The sequence below is a fragment of the Chinchilla lanigera genome, unplaced genomic scaffold (assembly GCF_000276665.1).
Source record: "Chinchilla lanigera isolate Chin_1 unplaced genomic scaffold, ChiLan1.0 scaffold00070, whole genome shotgun sequence".
Lineage (NCBI taxonomy): Eukaryota > Metazoa > Chordata > Mammalia > Rodentia > Chinchillidae > Chinchilla > Chinchilla lanigera.
The window spans coordinates 3588293-3609115 of record NW_004955471.1 but is presented as its reverse complement, the minus strand read 5'-3'; the positions used below and the strand labels follow the sequence as shown (position 1 = coordinate 3609115).

Here is a 20823-nt window from a genome sequence, read left to right as displayed (position 1 = left end):
AATCTGGATAACATTATGCTATGTGAAATAAGCCAGGCACACAAAGACAAATACTGCATGATTTTATTTATATCTTCTTTTATTTATATTTTATTTATAATAAACTTGAACTCTTAGAGGTAGAGGGTAGAATGCTAGTTACTAGAGGCTGGTAGATGGGGAGAAAAACAAGACAGAGTAGTTGACCAAAGAGTTCTTAGTCTCAGGTAGACAGGACGCATAGGCTTTGAGATTTATTAAACACATGCTGACTATTGTCAGTAAGATTCATTATATATTTCTGTCTTGGGGTGGAATATGACCCAACATATTATGACCCAATGTATTTGGATAGATTTATTTAACATTATCTGTATGTATAAAATTATAGGAAAGCATTTATTTTGTAAAACTATATATATTTTATACTTGCTGTAACAGTGATACATATTGCAGCAAGATATATTTTGCCTTTAACCAACCATAAATGGACTGGAACTGGAACTATGAAAAGCTGCACATGTACCATCAACAAATCACACACACAAACTGGGCGCAGTGACGCACACCAGTAATCCCAGCGTTGACGGAGGCTGAGGCAGTAGGATTATAAATCTGAGTTTTCTTGGGCAACTTAGCAGGACCCTGCTTCAAAATAAAAAAGAAAAAGAGCTGGAAATGAGGCTCAGTGGTAGAGTGTCCCTGAGTTCACCCCCCAGTACTGCAGCACATATATGCACATGTGCACACAGAATGCAACAAACATAAAGAAAAATGCATTGTTCATAGCTATGTTCAGGAGTATTAGGCTTATTCAGAGTAAATCACATCAGGAAAAGATCTTTCATACAATGATTCTTTTGTGCAATGGTTTGCAAGCCCGGCTAATGATGACTGTTCTATTCTGTGGTAGGGCTGAAAGAAACCTGGTTTGGGATTAATCATTTAGTGTGTATCTTCCAGTTGTTGACTAAGTAGTAACACGTTGAATCAGGACACCCTACAGAATCATCAGAAAATAGTGGTGCTACCAAAATAAAATCTATCAGGACTGCAACTTGAGCAATAGCTCTACCCTCTTCCTGACTTCATGGATGTTCTGAGGCAAGCTATCCCCTATAGAGGACAAATCTCACGTTTAGATTGAGAATCCTACAGAATATCTGGCTGCTCATTTCATAAGCAAGAAAATTAAATTACACAGGCTTAGGAAATGAACAAGTACTTTCAGTATCCAGTGGAATATAACCTTCTCCAGAAGGGAACCTCAAATATGTAAAAGTGTTTTGGATGAGAGAAGGAACATTTTTGCAGCCAATAAAAATTAACAGTCTATCCTCCATCTCGTGTCATATTGCAGATCTGTCATTGAATGGCTATACATTCAATAGAGAAAATACCCTTTCTATCCCGCTGTTATATATAAAAGAAAACTTGTAGAAATAAGTACAATGTTTTAAAAACTGTATTACTTTAAACATTTAGAAAGTGTGCTTATCTCTTTCCTTTGTTAACAAAGCAAAAATGCCCGAATCGAAAGTTGTTCTTTCTAGAATACCTTAACATATAAATTTTGGAGTTAAAGACATTTTTATACTGTCTGAACTACATTTTAACACGAAGTTATTTTCAGAATAGTGAAGCATTCTGTAAGTTGTCAGATATTTAGATCATCTACTGAGAGATGTCATTTTAACAGTCATCAATTTGTATATATTATTTCATCTGATACTTACAAAAGGAAAAAAAAACTTTGAAATGGGATAGTAATTTGATCTTTATGTTTGCGGATAAGCACAAAGAATTTCAGAAAGCTAAGTAATTTAGACTGAAAGACTCTTAGAAGTGATTAAACCTTCAAGGCATACATCAGAGTAACTTGGTGAGTGAGGGGGTTGTTTAAAATTCACATTCCTAGACACTACCCAGCACTTGTGAATCAGGATCTCTGGGAGCAAAGCCCAGGAAGCACTGACAGGCCCTAATCACTCCCAAACCATTTTCTGAGTCATAGAGTTCTGCAGAATCAGTTCAGGGACTCCTGGAAGGGCCTAGGGAAACCGTAAAGGCAAGCCTCCCAAAGAGGCTGCAAATTGGCTGTATATTGGATTTCTACATATGATTTCACCTAAAGGAAAAGTAGAAGAGGTGTTCTACTGTTTAAAAACTTCACCTGCAATTTTCAGATGAGGAAGCCAGTCTCGTAAAGGCCAAAGTTCATATAGCTTGCCAGGACAAATCTAGTTTCTTTGAAGCTTTGGTACCTATTCTAGAGTTTTCGCCATGATATCACAGTGAATCTTCCTGCTGTGAAAATGTGCTCAGTCCACAACCCAAAAGATCTACAAAAACCAAGTGTATACCTATAAATGCAAAACACAAAATTAGCCCTACAATGGAGCCATTTCAAGCCATCCTGTTAGGATTTTCTTGGGAACAACTTGGCTCATCAGGCAAACATTAGGGGCTTTAAGGTAAGAATACCACAACTTCATGGTTTAAGTTCCTGACCTCTGCTGCTCCATCTCGGGACACTCCAGCTCAAAAAAATCTTAGCCTCTTGCTTCATCTCTGCCTGTCCTGCTTGCCCTGCCTTGAAGGCACAGAATCTCAAAGCAAGAATTCTCCACACTGCTTCACTCAATCCCCACACATTTTTTGGGAAAACAGAGTCCAAGAGTTGAAGTAAAAGGTCACTAGTTCACTGGGGTACACTCAATGTCCAGGCTGTCTCTTTTTATGAATTTAAATCTAGTTATTAGAAAACAGCCAGAAGGATGAAATCTCAATCCCCCTGAAAAATCTGCTAAGAAAAGACCTCAGTGGAGGCATCTCTTAATTCAAAAATCGTCCATCTGAGAGAACCACCAAATGATTTTATGTTTGTATGTATGCACTGATCGTACTGAACAAACATTTTACAACTGGAGGTTTTCGTTCCTACTCATTCTTTTGCTTTTATACCATGGGTTCTCTCTTACATTGTAAATGAAAACTCTTTCCATAAGGTGCCTAGATTACATTGAATTTTATAATAATTTCCAGCCAAGAGATTCATAAAAATACTTTAGGAAAGTGGCCCCTTTCAAAGCTATCTGGAGGTATAACTCCACTTTAACCACACAAGCTTATTAGAAAAGTACAAATGATCAGGAACTACAACCCCACTCAGAAGAAAGAATTCTGACCTGCTCTTTCTTGACTTTATTCAGAGAGTCTCTGGGTATCTGTTTTGGCTCCTTTCTGCTTCCTATAGGTGCTGTGAAAGTGATTCTCTCTCAACCAAAACAAAAGTCCCTAAGTAATTATTTAGCAAGGAATATTGAACTCATGGTTTACCTCCCCAAAAGATTTAAATTTGAAAACTCCTGACCTTACAGTACTTAATGATCTGCCTAAATATAAGTTTGAGTTTTCCACTGAAGTTCAATTTCGCATGGGTGTTTGTGGTAGTGTATGTTTATTGTTTGTGAGAAGGTACGGTAAGTCTTCCTGTTATAGAAATACGCTCAGCTCAGAACTTCTGCTATTGCATATTTACAAACACTGATTATGCCACATGTGGAAACATCATATTGCCTCGTTGGTGTAGGAACCTGAAAGAGCAAGTAAAACTCAAAATGTACAGTAGATGATAGAAAAGGGAGAGAAATTGCTCAAAGGAAGGAACAACTGGGATGAGAGAAAGAAGAAAAAAGAAAGAAGGTAAAATATAAATATATGTATGAATAGCTGCAATAACTGCATTGTTGAAGTCTGATGGTACAGTGAAAGGAATAGTTAATGCTTAAAATTTTTTATGTTCTGATCAATTTTGCATGCTTGTGTCTGGTAATCTGGGCAGCTGACTTGAAGGTAACAATACACAATGGAATTACCATGGTGAATTCCCACCGTCTTGTCTAGTGAAACTCTGTATTATCTCTAATGTTTTATCTAATAATTATTTTTTTATTCTCTTTAATTGTTTAAACAATCTTCCATTCTTACATCTGGTAATCTGAGCAATGTAGTTGAAGATAACAATTTGTAATATAACAACCACTGTTAATTCCTATCATTTTATTTTGAAACCTTGTATCTCTTTAAATGTTCTTGCTTTGGTTTGTTTATGTTTGTGATACTGATATGCTGCTATTTTTCTATTTTGTTTGTTTGTGTCTCATTTATTACTCTCTTTAAAATAAAATAAATAAAATAAATACTGGCCATGCTTTTAAAAGTAAAAAAAAAAAAAAAGTTCCTATGTGGTACAATAAGATAGGAATGCTTTTAACTGAAAATTAGCTGCCCATTTTTTAGTGCTGCCTTTATCATTAATATATTTTCAGAGATAAAGAACCTTGCTGACCAGTCTGAGTCCTCTTTTCTGACATACAGATCTATTTGTTAGGATTTTGCTACTATAGTTTGGTGGTGAATCATATTTGGAAGACCAAGTCTTCCTGCTTGGTTTATGAGCTTCTTTTTCTTTGCAGTAAATTTTAAGGAAAAATATTGTATTGTATTTTAATATCTTATTGGAAATTTGTTTTGAATGTATTGGGTTTAAATTATCTTAGCTACAAGCACAGAACTATGCTTCCCCTTTGTGTCAAGTAATCTTCTTGCTTCCTTCTTGGAATTTAGAAGTTATCTTCAAAGAGTCCTTTGTATTTTTTTAAAAATACTGACATGTATTAATTGTATATAATATGTAAGGGTTTTAGGTGTGATATTTCCATATATGCATATACTGTGCTCTGATCAAATTCAGACTCCCTGTTTTTACTCTTCCCCTCCCACTAACAAACTTTCCTGATCTCTAATAATCAGTGTTCTGCTTTAAAATCTACGGGTTTTGGTTTCCACATATGAGAGTGAATATGTGACACTTGTCTTTCTGTGTCTGACCTATCTCACTTAACATAATGTCCTCTAACTCAATTCATTTGTGGCAAATGACAATATTTCATTTTTCTTTATGGCTAAATAATGCTCCATTGTGTGTGTACACACACACACACACACACACACACACACACACACACCATTTTCTTTATCCTTTTTTTGTTGACAGGCGTATGGGCTGATCTCATATCTTAGCTGTTGTGATTATAACTGCAATAAGTGCAGGTATGGATATGCAGGTACCTCTTTGGTATATTGATTTCATTTTCTTTGGCTATTTACCCAAAAGTGATGAACAGCTGGACCATCTGCTAGATCTAATTGACTTTTGTTAGGGAACTCCATACTGTTCTCTATCATGGGTGTATTAATTTATATTTCCACCAACAGTGTACCAGGGTACCTTTTCTCCATATCCTTTCCAGTACATATGTATTTATTTATTTTATAATAGCTATTCTGACTGAGATAACATAGTATTCCATTGTACATGTGATTTGTATTCCCCTAGTAGTGAATGATATTGAGCATTTTTTCATATATTTGCTGGTCATTTATATTTCTCCTTTTGGAAAATGTTCATTCAGATCATTTACTCATTTTTAATTAGATTACTTGTTTTTGTGTTTTTTTATATTCTGCATATTAACTCTCAGAAAGATAAAGTTGTTGGTAGCATTTTGTTCCATTCTGTCTGTAGTCTCTTTACTCTGTTGATTGTTTCCTTTTCTGTGCAGAAGATTTTTAGTTTAATATAATCCCATGTGTCAAGGTCTGATTTCTTTCCTGTGTTTTTGAGGTCTTATCCAGAATGTAACTAACTCTGTCAAGGTCTTAAAATGTTTTTCCTATGTTTTCTTCTAGTAATTTAAATTCCTGGTCTTACACTTAGGTCTTTAATCCATCTTGAGTTGACTTTTGTACACAGCAGAAGATAAGCATCAGATTTCAACCTCCAAATGTGTCTATACAATTTTCATAGCACAATTGGTTGAAGAAGCTGCCCTTCTTCCAGTTTATGTTTGTTGCCAGCATCTTTGTTTATAATCACTTTGCTACAGATGCATGGGTTTGTTTCTGAATTTCCAAGTTGTTGCACTGGTCTATGAATCTATTTTTATGCCAATACCACACTGTTTTGATTAGTGAGGCTCAGTACTATGTCTTGAAATTAGGTGTTACAATGCCTGCCTATGGTTTTTGATCAAGAATGCTTTGAATAGTTGAGGTATGCTGCACTTCTGCATGACTTTAGGGTTCCTTTTTCTTTTGTGGAGAATATCATTGTTATTTTGGTGGGGGTTGCATTGAATCTGTAGATTGTTTTGGAGACGTTTTCCTGAATGTGTGTTTTAAAATACCACTTTTTTGTGTAGTGTTGACTTTGATTCCAGCTGGGTACCGTGTTGTAGTCTCCTGTAGCTTCTTTTCCTGTGATTTGTGATTTGGGCACAGTGTATACTGCAGTGCAGTTGGAAAGACCCACTTTCTCTGTGGGTCATGCAAAAGTGGGGATACTCTAGCAGCTCAGGCAGACATGGTGTAGACAGCAGTAGATATGGGATACTCACTGTGTGAATCCTCTTACAATAGAAAGTGATGTCCCCAGTCAGGTGAAGGGGTTTTCTTAGGTACGGTTGGCACTAGCTTTGTGACTATCAAGAACCTCTGACACTGGCAGCCTAGGTAGTGGTGAGGGGCCTGAAGGACATGTCCTCCCCCAAGTCAGTGGTGAAGACCTATTTATTGCACAGGGAGAAGCAGTGGCAAGAGCCATGGCATCCCCTCCATGGCACTCACACCAGTCCTGACAGCAGTGGGTGTTCAGGCCATGGATCTGACCATGAGAACCACTGTATCCTCCTTATCCTGTGAGTAATAGGTACCTATACAGAGGCAAGAGGCGCCCAGAGCCAGGTGGGCCTTTTCCTTTGTCCTGGCATGAATCTACATGTGACCGGTGACACCCTTAGTCTCACAGGCAAATGTGTGGACCTGGTTTTGAGGGCTGCACTCTCCGTTTTCATCTTATCTCAACACCCATCCCCTACAGTACAAGTGTGGTTTGCTAGGCAGCTACCCACATGCCAGCACAGTAGAATGTCTGTGGAGTAGCTTCAGAGATGGAGTATGCAGGGATTTCTACCACCCAAACTCAGATAATAGCTCTGTTGTCAAGGGGGCTCCTAAAGGTTTTGTGGGACATAGTGTAAGATGTTTTGCTAACCAAGTCTACTGTGAAAATCAGGCTACTTATCTAAGTGAGTTGCAAGCCTGAGAAGATTGAGAATCTCTTGAAGCTAGGATATTCAACGTCTATGGTGGTACAGTGTGCTGGGACTGTCTCTTTCACCCCTACTTCTGTAAAGAGGAGACATCCCCTCCCCAAAGTGTGAAACTGGGATGGCAGATACTAGGATGTTTCGTTTCTCTTACTGTGCTGTTGTTCCAGGTCTTTCTCTCTCTTACTGATTTCTATGTTCCCTACAGTCACTCACCTTAAAAGGCAGATATACTCCTGTTACTTTTTTCTCTTTTTTACTTTACAGAAAAAAAGCCAAAACAAAAATTCATAACAAAATTACAGGAGAATAACAATAGTTAATACATTACATATTGTTATCTGTAAAGTGGCTACCTTTCTACCTCATTGTAGAGGAAGATGTAAGTGCTGCTTGCCTCTATTCTGCTATTCTTAGATGATTTCCCAGGATTTTTAAAAAATTATTCAACCATTTTATAATGTTTTCAGTAAAATAAGGAATTTAAACAAAATGTTACCAGTTCAGCAAGTTGAGAGTTAAATGAAAGTTTAAAATAAGTCTGTAAGTTTCCACTCATTCTTTTTTTTCTATAACTTTTCACTAATCGAATGTATCTGAAAAGAGTCTGCCTAAATTTTTCAAAATAAAATTACTGCTGGGCTTCAACCATGCATTTTTTAAGCATGGATAATTTAAATCTGAAAAAGATTATTTCAGAAGGCTTTGAACAACTGGAAGAAAGGGTTATAATGAAAATTACCTTTCCCTACTAACACAGCATTGTGTTATAATATGGAATTCTCACATACTTAAATGTAGCTATTTCTTCATCTGGTCTCCCACAAAATACAGTCTTGTTGGAGTCATTATCATTCCAGGAACCAGATTCTGAAATCCAAGTTAGCACCCAGGGTATAGTGTAGGCAAAAGCCATCATCCAGGCTGTAGTGTAGGTCCTGCTTATAAGATGCTACATCACCTGGACCTTGGTTTTACCCACTTCAAAGTTACATTCTCTGAAAAACACTGAATTAGACTAAATTAGATGCTCCATATTTGTCTTGGTTACTTTTTTCTCATTGCTGGGACAAAATACCTGATGCCCAAAATGAAGGAAGGAAAGGTTTATTTCGCTTACAGTTCTTGGAGGTTTCAGTCCATACTTGGCAGATTACAAGGCAGACTGGCACATGGCAGAGGGCTATGGCTCAGGGTGGCAGACAACAACAAAAGCAACAAAAACACACCAGGGCGGAATGGGGGAGGAATGGCCTCAAGCACTCTCTTCCTCTCCCTTACATATGCAAACTATCCACCCCAGGGCGGGTGCAGCTCTCACACCCTTAATCAAACTTTAAAAGCCTGCCCCGTGACCGCATGAGGCTTTAGGGGGACACACAGACATAAACCATAACAATATTACACTGAAGTGATATTTGCTTTTTATCTGAAAATTTCTGGAGACATATAGAAATAGTGATAATAGATGCTTTGTATAGTACAACTGAGCTTCAAAGTGAACTATATTCCTTTTCTAAATCATAGGCATGGTGGGAGTAACCTCTTCGGAGAGACTTGGATTCTTCCTCTACTAAATAGGAACTAGTATTCTAAAAAAATCTCTAAAATAGTACACTGAATATAAACTACATGACTGATTCCAAATATGAAAACTACATCATTGTTGCCCCTAACAAGTGGTACATGTTGTAGAAATTAAAGTTTTGGTCTACAGATTGTTAGGATAAAAGTTTTGGCTGGGGATATAGCTCAGTGGCACAAGCACCTGGCTGGGAAGTACAAGGTCCTGAGTTTGATTCCTGGTACAAAAAAAGAAAAAAGAAACCAAGAATAAAAATTTTATGTATCTGATAAAATGGCAACCAATCTGCCACTGGCTGGTGGCTCTTAAGCCTGGACTTAGCCATAGTAAAATACTACCAAAAATATATAGGATAGGACTGTAGAAGGGTGATAATGATAAACTAAAAGTCTTTTAAGGTGTGTAAAATTATTTGTTCAATTCAAGAAGAAGATAGCCTTTCAGAAACAATAAAATTCAGAAACCTTTAGGAGAAATGAATTTAGGTAGGAGCTCTCATAGATTTGGTATATCTTCTCAAGAATAGGAGTGAAAGTATAAGTTCAAAGTCAGAAAAAATGCAGAACTAGGTAAGAAAAGAAACAAAAAAGAAGCAAATAAAATACAGGACATAAATGAACTTAATCCATTTTAAAAGTAGCTACAGTAGATATAAATTATTCAAATCCATCAATCCAAAAAAGATTTAACTTTGGACTAAGAGCGTGATCTTGCAATATATTGAATACTGGAGTCACAACAAGAGCAAGCAAATATAGAAAGGCTGAGAAAAACATACAAAGAGAAAACACATATCAAATACAATTATAAAATGAAAGCTGAACATTAAGTTTCAGTACAAACATAGAAAGAACCTAGAAATTTTCAGCCCTGTGCTTATAAGAAAGTACTGAGCAAATGTAGAACCAGTGACTTTTCTTGAACCTATCAAAGAACTGAGTTTGTAGGACAAACCACCATCCCAGAGTCTAACAACACTGAAAAATACAGATGCTCACAGTCCAGATCTACTTACCCTGGAACAGAAGTGTCTGGTGTAATAAACAAGTAGAAACACTTAAACAGCAACTTTGATGAACTGCTGAATGTAGGCTAACTTGAGTGTGAGAAACAGTCTACAAGTGCTGTATCTCCAGGAAATCCGCCAGCTGCTCAAAACTGATGGTTGAAAAAGGTCTTCCTATGGCTATAACAAGGGATGGGAAAGAGTAACCTTTAGGAAATACATCGGGAGGCCTCTCCATTTGAAAATGTCCTACCTTCAGAAAGAAATACATTATCAGAGCCTTCTCTAATAGGTGTAGGAGAGGACATTTATCTCAGTCTGGGCCCCTCTTCTTGGTACACTTAAGGGGAATGGGATCATATATCCAAGAAGAAATGCTTGTGAGGTTCACAAGCTAAAGGCCCAGACTTCACTATAACACTGACAATTAATTGGAATACTATTGAATGTACTCCTACTGCACCACAAGCCACATCAACAGGTTTCCAGTATAAGATAAAGACCATTTATTCCAATTTTCTGTAGAGTTTTATCATGAATGGATGTTAGACTTTGTCGAATACTTTTTCAGCATCTATTGAGATGATCATGTGGTTTTTGTCCTTGGCCATGTTCATACGGTGTATTACATTCATTGATTTGCATATGTTGAACCATGGCTATATCCCTGGGATGAATCCTACTTGGTCATGGTATATAAGCTTCTTGATGATTTGCTAAATACTGTTTGCCAGTATCTCATTGATGAATTTTGTGCATATTTTCATTAGGGAGATTGGTCTATAGTTCTCTTTTTTTGCTTGGATCCTTCTCTAGTTTTGGTATCAGGGTAATGCTTGCTTCAAGAAATGAGTTTAGAAGTATTGCTTCCCTTTCAGTTCCATTAAAGTGTTTGAGGAGTAGTACACTAGATCTTCTCTAGATTTCTTATAAAATTCAGCAGTCAATCCGTAAAGACCTGGGCTTTTCTTTGTTGGTAGGTTTTTAATTACATCTTCAATTTTATTGTCTGATATTGGGTTGTTTAGAATCTTTATATCTTTTTGACTCACCTTTGGTAATTCATATGTATCTAGAAATCTGTCTATTTCTTCTGTGTTTTCTATCTCATTATAATATAGCTTCTTGAAATAGGTATTAAGGATCTTCTGGATTTCTGCAGGATCTGCTGTGATTTCACTCTTTTCATTCCTAATTGCATAGATTTGAGTCTTTTCTTTCTTTTTTTGATAAAGTTGGACAAGGTTTATCAATTTTATTTAATCTTTCAAAGAAACAACTCTTTGATTCATTGATTCTTTGTATTATTTTTTAGCCTCAATTGCATTAATTGTTATAATCTTTATCATTTTCTCACTCGTATGAGCTTTGGGCTTGACTTGCTCTTCTTTTTCTAGAAGCTTAAGGTTCAACATTAGGTTTTTTTTATTTGAGGCCCTTCTGTTTATCTGATGTGAGAATTTACTGCTATAAATTTCCCTGGTAGGACTGCTTTCACTGTGTCCTATAAAAGCCATCTATGACAAACCAACAGCCAATCTCATACTAAATGGTCAGAAACTGAAAGCTTTCACTCTAAAATCAGCAACAAAACAAGGATGTCCACTGTCTCCACTCTTATACAATATAGTTATGGTAACATTAGCCAGAGAAGTTAGACAAGAGAAATAAATAAAAGGAATAATGATAGGAAAGAAAGAAGTAAAATTACCATTATTTGTGGATGACATGATACTCTATATAGAAATTCCAAAATACTCCACCAAAAGACTTACGTTTAATAGCCAAATTCAGTACTGTCACTGGATATAAACTCAATACCCAAAATCAATAGCGTTCCTGTACACAAATAACAAGCACACTGAAAAAGAAATTAAAGAAATAACACCTTCACAATAGCCTCCAAAAAATCTAATACCTAGGAATCAGCCTAATGAAGGAAGGTAAAGAATTTTACATTGAAAATTACTCCCCTCTGAAAAGGGAGATCAAAGAAGATATCAAAAACTGGAAAGATATCCCTTGTTTTTGTGTAGGAAAAACTGATATAGTAAAAATGGCTGTACTCTCAAAATTGTGATACAGATTTAATACAATCTAAATCAAAATACTGATAGCAGAACTCACAGAACGGGAGAAACCAATCCTACAATTCATTTGGAACCAGAAGAGACCTAGAATAGCAAAAGAAATTCTGGGCAACAAAGACAAGGCAGGGGGCATCACAATCCCTAATTTGAAAATATACTACAAAGCTACAGTGATAAAACTAGCATGGTACTTGCAAAAAAACAGACCAAAGACTAAAACTAGACCCATATCTCTCCTCATGCACTAAACTAAAAATGGAAATGGATCAAAGACTCATACTCTTAAGTGAAATAAACCAGTCACATGTATTCAAATATCACATAATTTCTACAGCATGAGAAACTGAAAGTGTAAATAAGGACCAAAATGTACAATAGTTATTGTGCAATACGCATAAAATGTTCAAATATGGAAGGGAAACTACGGAGGAAGGGAGCGAAAAGAAAGGGAGGGAAAAGGAAAAAAGAGACTAGAAGGAAAAAATGGAAACCAAGCTTTTGTAAATAATGAGGAGTTAAAGACAAGAGAGGGGACTGGGAAAAAAGCAGAATTAAGGTATATCATGGGGAGCTGGGAATTTAGGTCAGTGGCAAAGAACCTTTCTGGCAAGCACAAGGTCATAAGTTCAATTCCTGGTACCAGAAGAAAAACAACAACAACAAAAAGATATATCATGTACAGTTTCAAATTCCATCTGATAAATGTTATAAATATGTATATCTAAAATATACCAATAAAGTTATTTTTTAAAAAAGATAAGTTTCCAGTAAAATAATAGTGGATTTCAGATAAATAGACTTTCTAAGAAGGAATACTTAGGGAAGCTGAAAGTCAAGAAGGAGAACAAAATCCAGAACACTAGAAGAATATGAAGTCTCTGGCACGAAAATATTACACAAAGCCCAACTCCTAGTTGGATGATCATAAATACTTAACTGGAGGACTATTTACCTCACTTTCTAAAACCAGTTACATGTCCGCCTTTCAAAAAAAATTACAAAGCACACGAACAGGGTAAAAAAAAGAAGCAACCACAGTCTAAAGAGACAAAGCATCATTAAAACCACACAGGGAGACAACATAGATTTTGGAATTAGCAGGAAGGAATTACCTATAATTAATATGTTGATGGCTCTAATGGAAAACGTAGAAAGCATTCAACAACAGAGATGGATGCTGTACAAAGAGAGAAGGAAACTCTCAGAAAAAAATTAAAAATAAATGCTAGAAAACAAAAGCATTGTAACATAGATGAAAAATTCTTTGCTGCAATTTCAAGAGACAGAACATAGCAAAGGAAAGAGATGGTGAGCTCAAATATATGTCAAGAGAAACTTTACCAAAAAAAATGTATAAAATACAACAAATTAAAGAAAGAAAACATCCAAGAACATTGGAACAATTTTAAAAAGAAGTTGTAGTGAATTCCTCTAATTTTATGTGGCTGAGATATCCATTTTTAATATAAACTGTGTTTCCTTATAACAGAAGTTATTAGTTACTCTTAGTACAATTTCCTGTCCTCTGTCTCCTCTCAATTCCTCAGTTTGCTGCATCCAGATATACACCTTACACAACTACCTCCCACCTGGGCTATTCTATGAGATAGCCACACACAATCTAGTACTTGGCCTACCCTCACAGGCTCATGCCATGTCTGCAAGGACTGTTCAGGCACACCACAGCTACCACTCTCCATCACAGTGTGGTCTCCTGGAATCTGTGCCTGCTTGCTGATAACACCAATTAGGCCTTCCTCTGAGAAACTCACTTGGGGATGCCCTTGATCCCAAATAAAGACTTCAGCCCGCAGATCCCTCTGTGTTTCTCCTCACCTGCTGGTTGAACATATGTATCCTGATGCCCACCCCCTTCCCATTGGCCCTGCAAGGCATGTTGTCCTCTTCTCTCAAGAATCTGTGAGTAATAACCTTTCATCTCATGTGCTGTCTGGAATTGCCTCTTTTGTGTCTCATTTGACCAATATACCCGGACTGAACTTCTATCCTGCCAGGACCTGGAGAGTGGCTATCTTTAGAGGAATAAGCTGGACACAGGTCACACAGGATCTACAAGGGCTTTGGTCAGTAACAGTAAATTTCCTATGAGATAGATGCCTGGACATGGATCAAACATTTAGACATTAGGCCATCAGTCAGGATATGGATGTAAACCTTGCAAGGTACATTGTGAATGAACATCCTTAAGCCAAGCCCTTGGACTCCAACCAGGGCAGGGCTAGAGTTTGTAGTCGCTCTCCAGAGAAAAAGACTTCAAGATCAAATTAGAGAAAATTAGATTACAGAAAGAGAACACAGAGGAGGCAGAATGGATTTATTTGAAATAATAATGACTGAGAACTTTCCAGAATCAATAACAGACACCAAACTATAGACCCAGACAAGAATGCTCAAAAAATATGAAGTAGAATAAATACCAAAAGAAAAAAGTGCATATATAAATGCATTTAAGTAAAAGTAACTTGGATATAAATATAAATATATTCATATATAAAAATTCAGAGGAAATAAAGTTAAAATATTTCCTTTTTTCCACTCATAACTGATCTGAGAACAGCTGTTTAAAATAATAATGGTAACGATATATTGAATATTGTGTATGTTTAGGTAAAATGAATGACAGTGATGTCATAGAAATAAAAAAAATCAGAAACATAAATACTGTGTTATAAGATACCTGCATGATATGAGAAGCACAACAGTGTTATCTGAAGATCAATGTAGTTGAAAATGTATTTTGTAAAATCTAAAACAAATCTTTAAAAAAGGTAAGAACATGCAGTATATACTGGAAGATGATAAGTGGAATCCAATAAGGTGTTAAGTAAAAATTAGAGAAAGAAACAAAAGAAACCACTATCAACGGCATGAGATAATTACAAAAATATTTGAGATTAACCCAAATGTGTTAATAATCATTTTAAATGTGTGTGGTCTAAACACAACAGTTAAAATATGAAGACTAACTAGATTTTTAAAAACAAGACCTAACAAAACATTATTTCAGAAAACCCACAGAATATAAAGGAAATATTAAAAGCAAGGAAATGGGAAAAGATAACTAATCACAAAGAAGCTGAAATAGCTACATTAATTTCAGACAAAGCAGACATCAAAACAAAAAAATTGAAAATAAAAGTATATGGCAGAAAATAGACAAATTCTTCCCCAAAACATTACGACCATAAATGTGTATATTCTTAAAATATAAAATACATAAGACAAAAATTGATAGAAGTGAAAACAAAAATAAATCAAAACTATTTTAGCAGTTTTTAATATCCCCTTTTCAATAATTGATACATGAAGTAGAGAGGAAATCAATGAAGCTCTTGTTCACCTGAACAACACTATCAATCACTTGATCTTACGGACATTTGCAGATCATTCTGTTCAACAAAAGCAGAATCACCTTCTCTCAAACTCCCCAAGGTACACCACATGCTGGGGCAGAGAACATACTTTGCCAAAGTTAGAGGATTAGGAATCAGACAAAGTATGTTCTCAAACAACAATGAAGATAACTTTTAAACTGTGAAAATCCATTAATATTTGGAAATATACAGCTATAATTTACAACAGCACATGAATAAAGGACAAATATTAAATGTTTTAATTAAATGAAAATTAAAATACAACTATAAAACTTTGTGGGACGCAGTGAATGTTTAGAGAGGAAGTTATAGTATCCGAGGCATATGCTACAAAAACAAAGAAAGATTTAAAATCAGTAGCCTAAAAAAAATCAGTAGCCTAAGTCTTAACCATGAGAAATTTAAAACTGAACCTTTAAGCTTATAACAAAAAGAAAAAAGATTATTAAAATTGAAGTACAAGTCTATGAAATTGAACAAGAACTCAATAAGAAAATAATGGAGAAAAATAATGAAACCTAAAGGTGGTTATTTGATAAGATTGATGAAATGAAACCCAGCCAAGCTAACTAAGAAATATAAAAAGAGAAGACCCAAATTACCAATATTAAAAGTGAAAAAGGGTCATCACTATTGATCCCATGGATGTCATGATAATAATAAAGGAATATTACAAATAACCCTATGCTAAAAAAATTTGACTACAGATAAAATGAACCAAGTCCTGCAAAGACAGGGATAATAAGAACACACATAGGAGGAACTACCTAGATGTATATTTATAGAATAATATAGTTAGTCAGCAATTGATAATCTTTCAAGCCAGGAAATATTTGGTCCACATAATTTCACTAATAAAGTTTATCATTTATGAAAGAAATATCAGTTCTTCACAGTCTCTTTCAGAAACTTACTTGAATCATTCTGGGAAGCCAGGATTTCCTAAGTACTGAAGCTTGATACAGCCACTATAAAAAAGGAAAATGATACACCAATATTTGTCAAAAACACAAATGTAAAAATCCTTAGTAAAACATTATCAAATGGAGTTCAATAATGTGTACAAATAATATACTATAACTCATTGGGATTTATTCCAATTATGCAAGACTGGCTCAACATTTAAAAATAATCTACTACATCAACATAGTTAAGAAGACAAATCGTACGATCATATCAAGTGATGTAGAAATATCATTTTACTGAACCCCATACCTACTCATGATTTTAAAAAACTCTCAGCAAGCTAATAAAGCAAATCCCTCAACTTGATGGAAAATATCTATTTTAAAAAGCCTATACCGGGGCTGGGGATTTAGCTCAGCGGCAAAAGCGCCTGCCTGGCAAGCGCAAGGTCGTGAGTTCGGTTCCCGGTACCCGAGAAAAACTAAAAAGCCTATACCTACCGTCTCACTTAGTGATAACAAAATGAATATTTCTATAAGATTAAAAACAAAGTAAAGGTGTCCTTTCTTACCACTCCTCCTCAATATTGTCCTAGAATTCCGAGTTATAGTCAGATAAGAAAAGGATGCAAAAAGCATATGGACTAGAAAGGAGATAAAAACTCCCCCAAAGAATAAGAATCCCCCAAATTGACCAAAAAATCCCTCATGTACTAATAAACAGTACAGTAAAGTCACAGGAGACAGAGTTAATATAAATATCAATTGTTTTTCTATACTAAAAATGAATAATTGGAACTTGAAATTCAAATATATAATATATAATCCAATAAATTAAAACCCATAGCAAAGATTCCAATAAAATATGTGCAGGTTGTATCTAAGAAAAATACAAAGCACTGATATTTTTAAAAATCAATTCTAAATTCTAATAAAAATAGATGTAGTGAGTTAATGCAATCCTGGCAAACTATCCCACCAAACTATCTTTTAATTTGTTTATTTTAAGGAGAATAATAAAAAAAGATACAGAATTTTAAAATATGATGATAGGAAATTAACAATGGTTATTATATCATATATTGTTGTCTTCAAAGTAGTTACCAGATATAGGCATGTAAGATTGGACAAACAATATAAACACTAACTGTTCCTTTCAATGAGCTGATAGAAATTAGTAGTAAAATTATCTTAGCTATCTTTATATATATATATATATATATATATATTCCTTCCTTGCTCCTTTCCTTTCCTCCATATCTTTTAGGTAATAAACTGATTGTAAAGCTTGGCAAATAGTAGGAGCCAAATTCATCATTGTTAGAGTAAGATGTACTGAAAAGCAAGGAGAAGATTCTAGAATGATCCATGTGATGGAATAGAATTGGATACACCTTAGCTTAATACAGAAACAAAGGATTACACAGAGAAATATTTCATATGTGTGTGTACACACATATATTTTCTTGCTCTGCCAGCTTAGAGGACCCAGAACCTATGGTATCCACTAGCCATCAGAACATAGCATCCTAGCATCCAAATCTTGATTTCTAATATCATTGTCCAAAAAAAGAACTGGGCTCCTCAGAGAAATGGTTAGTTCTAGGACTAGGCCAATAAATACATAAAATAATCCTGGGATATCTTAGAACACTAGTAATTAAGAAACTGCTCAAAGAAGAAGGGAAGGAGAAGGGATGAGTGGGGAGGAGAGAGGACAAAAGGAGAAACAGAGAAAGACAGTAAGAGATCCCCAATGATGGCATATGTCAAAATGTTAAAGGGATGCAGGAGTTAATTTAAAATGTTTAAAATAGTGAAAGAATAATTTAACAACAAAATGATTAAAATGATATTGGTTTACGACCCAAAATACAAGTATTGCAAAATCCGTTTTGATTTAAACTGACAACTTAATGACTAAACGCTGGAGATGAGGCAAGTCTCCCATGCAGAATTTCAAATGCCTAATACTGATACTGTACCCTTAAGTAAGTGGATCATCTCTCTCCTCTCTTTAAGTGTGGGTTGTGCATTATGCCTTTTTCCAAGGAGTATAATATGGAAAAGGAGGATAAAAGAAATAACTTTATGGTGGCCAAGCTGACCAAACAAGTTAGTTAACATCAATCATGATAGATTGTGTTCAGAATAGATACCTTTGATAATGTGATAAAAAAGTTCTTCGCTTCTGTGATCATCTTCCCAATCACACATTATTCAGTCTAATCATGAGAAGCCATCAGACACATCTCAGCTGAAGACTTCCTGCAAAACTCCTAAGCCACATTCTTTAAAATTCCTTAAAATTCCAGGGTCACTGAAAGTAAAGAAAGTGTAAGAGACAGTCATGACCAAGAGGAGGAAAAAGTAACATGACAACTGATGTTTGAGTGAATTGTTTGATTGGGAGAAGAACATTAGATAAAATTCAGGAAAGCAGATTAAATTATCAGTGTAAAAGACAACAAAAGAAAGAGACAAATTGAACTTAAGGAAAATTTAGAATGTGTGTGTATCAAAAGACATTCTCAACAAAGGAATAAGGCAGCCTGTGGAATGAGAGTAAATATTTGCCAGTCATACAAAGAAAAAAGGCAGCCTGTAGAGTAGTAAAAAATATTTTCAAATTGCATCTGATGAAGGATTCATATGCAGAATATATAAGGAGAACTCTAAAATTCAATGACAAAACAAACAATCTGATTCAGAAGTACACAAAAGATTTGAATAGATATTTCCACAAAGAAAGTAAACAAATGGCGAATATGCGTGAGAAAAGATATTAAACCTCAGGAATCACCAGGGAAATGTAAACCCAAACTATACTGAGATACCAATTTACCTCACACCTATTGAGATAGTTACTATTACAAAGTAAAATAAAAACTGAAGACATGTGTTTGTAAAGGTGTGGAGAAGTCACAACCCTTGTACCCTATTGGTAGGAATATAAAATGACTGTAGGAAACAGTCTGGCAGTTTCTCAAAAAATTGACATAGAGTTACCTTATAATCTATGAAATCTACCTCTGGTTAAATACATGTAAGAATTGAAAGCAGGGTCTTGAATAGATAGTCATACACCCAGGCCAGGGATATAGCTCAGTGGCACAAGTGCCTCCCTGGCAAATGAAAGGTCCTGAGTTTGATTCCCGATACCAAAAAAAAAAAAAAAAAGGAAAGAAAAAAATTCATACACTCATATTCATTGCAACATCATTTATAATAACAAATACAGAATCAACTCAAGAATTTATCAACAGATGAAAAAACATAAAAAAATGTACATACATACAACGTGTATTAGCTTCCTGTTACAGGGAGAGAATACCCAACACCCACAACTTAATGGATGAAATAGTTTATTTCATTCATGATTTCAGGGGGTGCAGTCCATTGATGACTGACTTCAAGGCAGGAACATCATACTAGGATACAGAAGAGTAAAGCTTGCTTTCATGGTGGCTGGGAATCAGGGTAGGGGAATAGTACCTGAAAGGAAGGAGTCAGAAACCAGATATAAAATCCCAAATCAGGCTTCTAGGACCCACATGGACACACCCAGAAGTGTGCTTTACTAATCCTCCAGCCTGTCCTTAAGCCAATCAAGTTGACAATCCAACTTGATTATCACACAATGAAATATTACTAGGACTTAAAAGAAATTCTGACTCATGTTATGCTACAGATGAAACTTAAAGGCATTTTTTTTCACATGAACAATGCCAAATACAGAAAGTTAAATACTGCACTCCCCCACTTACATGTGATACCTCGCATAGCCAAATTCATAGACAGAAATTGGGATGATGGTTGCTAAGGTTTTAGAGAAAAAGGAAATAAATGGGTAATTATTGTGTCATAGGCAAAGAGTTTCAGTTTTACAAGATGAAAACAGTTCTGGAGGTGGATTATGGTTATGACTGCACAATAATATGTGTTTATTTAATACCCCTAAACCATATAATTAAAATAGTTGGATAGTAAATTGTACATTCATATATTCTGCCAGTATAAAATTTTTTCTCTTAAAATGAAACATTTGAAGCAACAAAAATGTCATGTGAACAAATGAATAATTTGGCACAGTTACGAGATAAAGATCAACTTATAAAAGTGAAAAATGTTCTTCTAAATCACAAACTAGAAAATAAAGCAGCAAATATAGCAACAAAAAAAGCAGCAAAATACCAACAAAAACAATAAACTACTTAATACAGGATGAATAAAACCTTTAAGAAGAAAATACCTAAGCTCTTTTAAAGACAAAAATGTGAAGCAGTAAATGAGCATAATATATTATAGAGAACACAATATAATGAGATATCGATCTGCATAAGATTTTTCTCCAGTGTAATTATATTGACATTTATTGACATTAAATGTAATGTCATTAAAGATCCTAGTAGTAGTTTTTTCAAATGTGCCTAACTTTATCCAATATTTCTATGGAAGAATAAATGTTTATAAATAACTGTTAATCTTTGTTTCACATTTGCTCTTTTGCTTTTAGTGACTTAATACTTATTTCTACAATGACAATATCTTTATTGTTTTTCCTGATTAGGTAAACATATGTTCCCTGAAAAACTTAGAACAGATGTTAATAATTCATCTGTAATTTCAGTATTTTGTGATAGATAATCAATCACTTTTAATGCTCAGTGACTGTCCATTCTTGCATGATT

At 35.0% G+C, this 20823-nt stretch overlaps 1 long non-coding RNA gene across 1 annotated transcript in view; it reads right to left on the bottom strand.

The window, feature by feature from the left end:
* The window catches only part of LOC106150305, a 103406-nt gene that overhangs the window by 14100 nt on the left and 68483 nt on the right, over positions 1-20823 (bottom strand). Inside the window, exon 2 of the long non-coding RNA XR_001237041.1 lies at positions 16142-16195. This is a non-coding gene — a long non-coding RNA (uncharacterized LOC106150305). The remainder of the gene's footprint in view (positions 1-16141; positions 16196-20823) is intronic.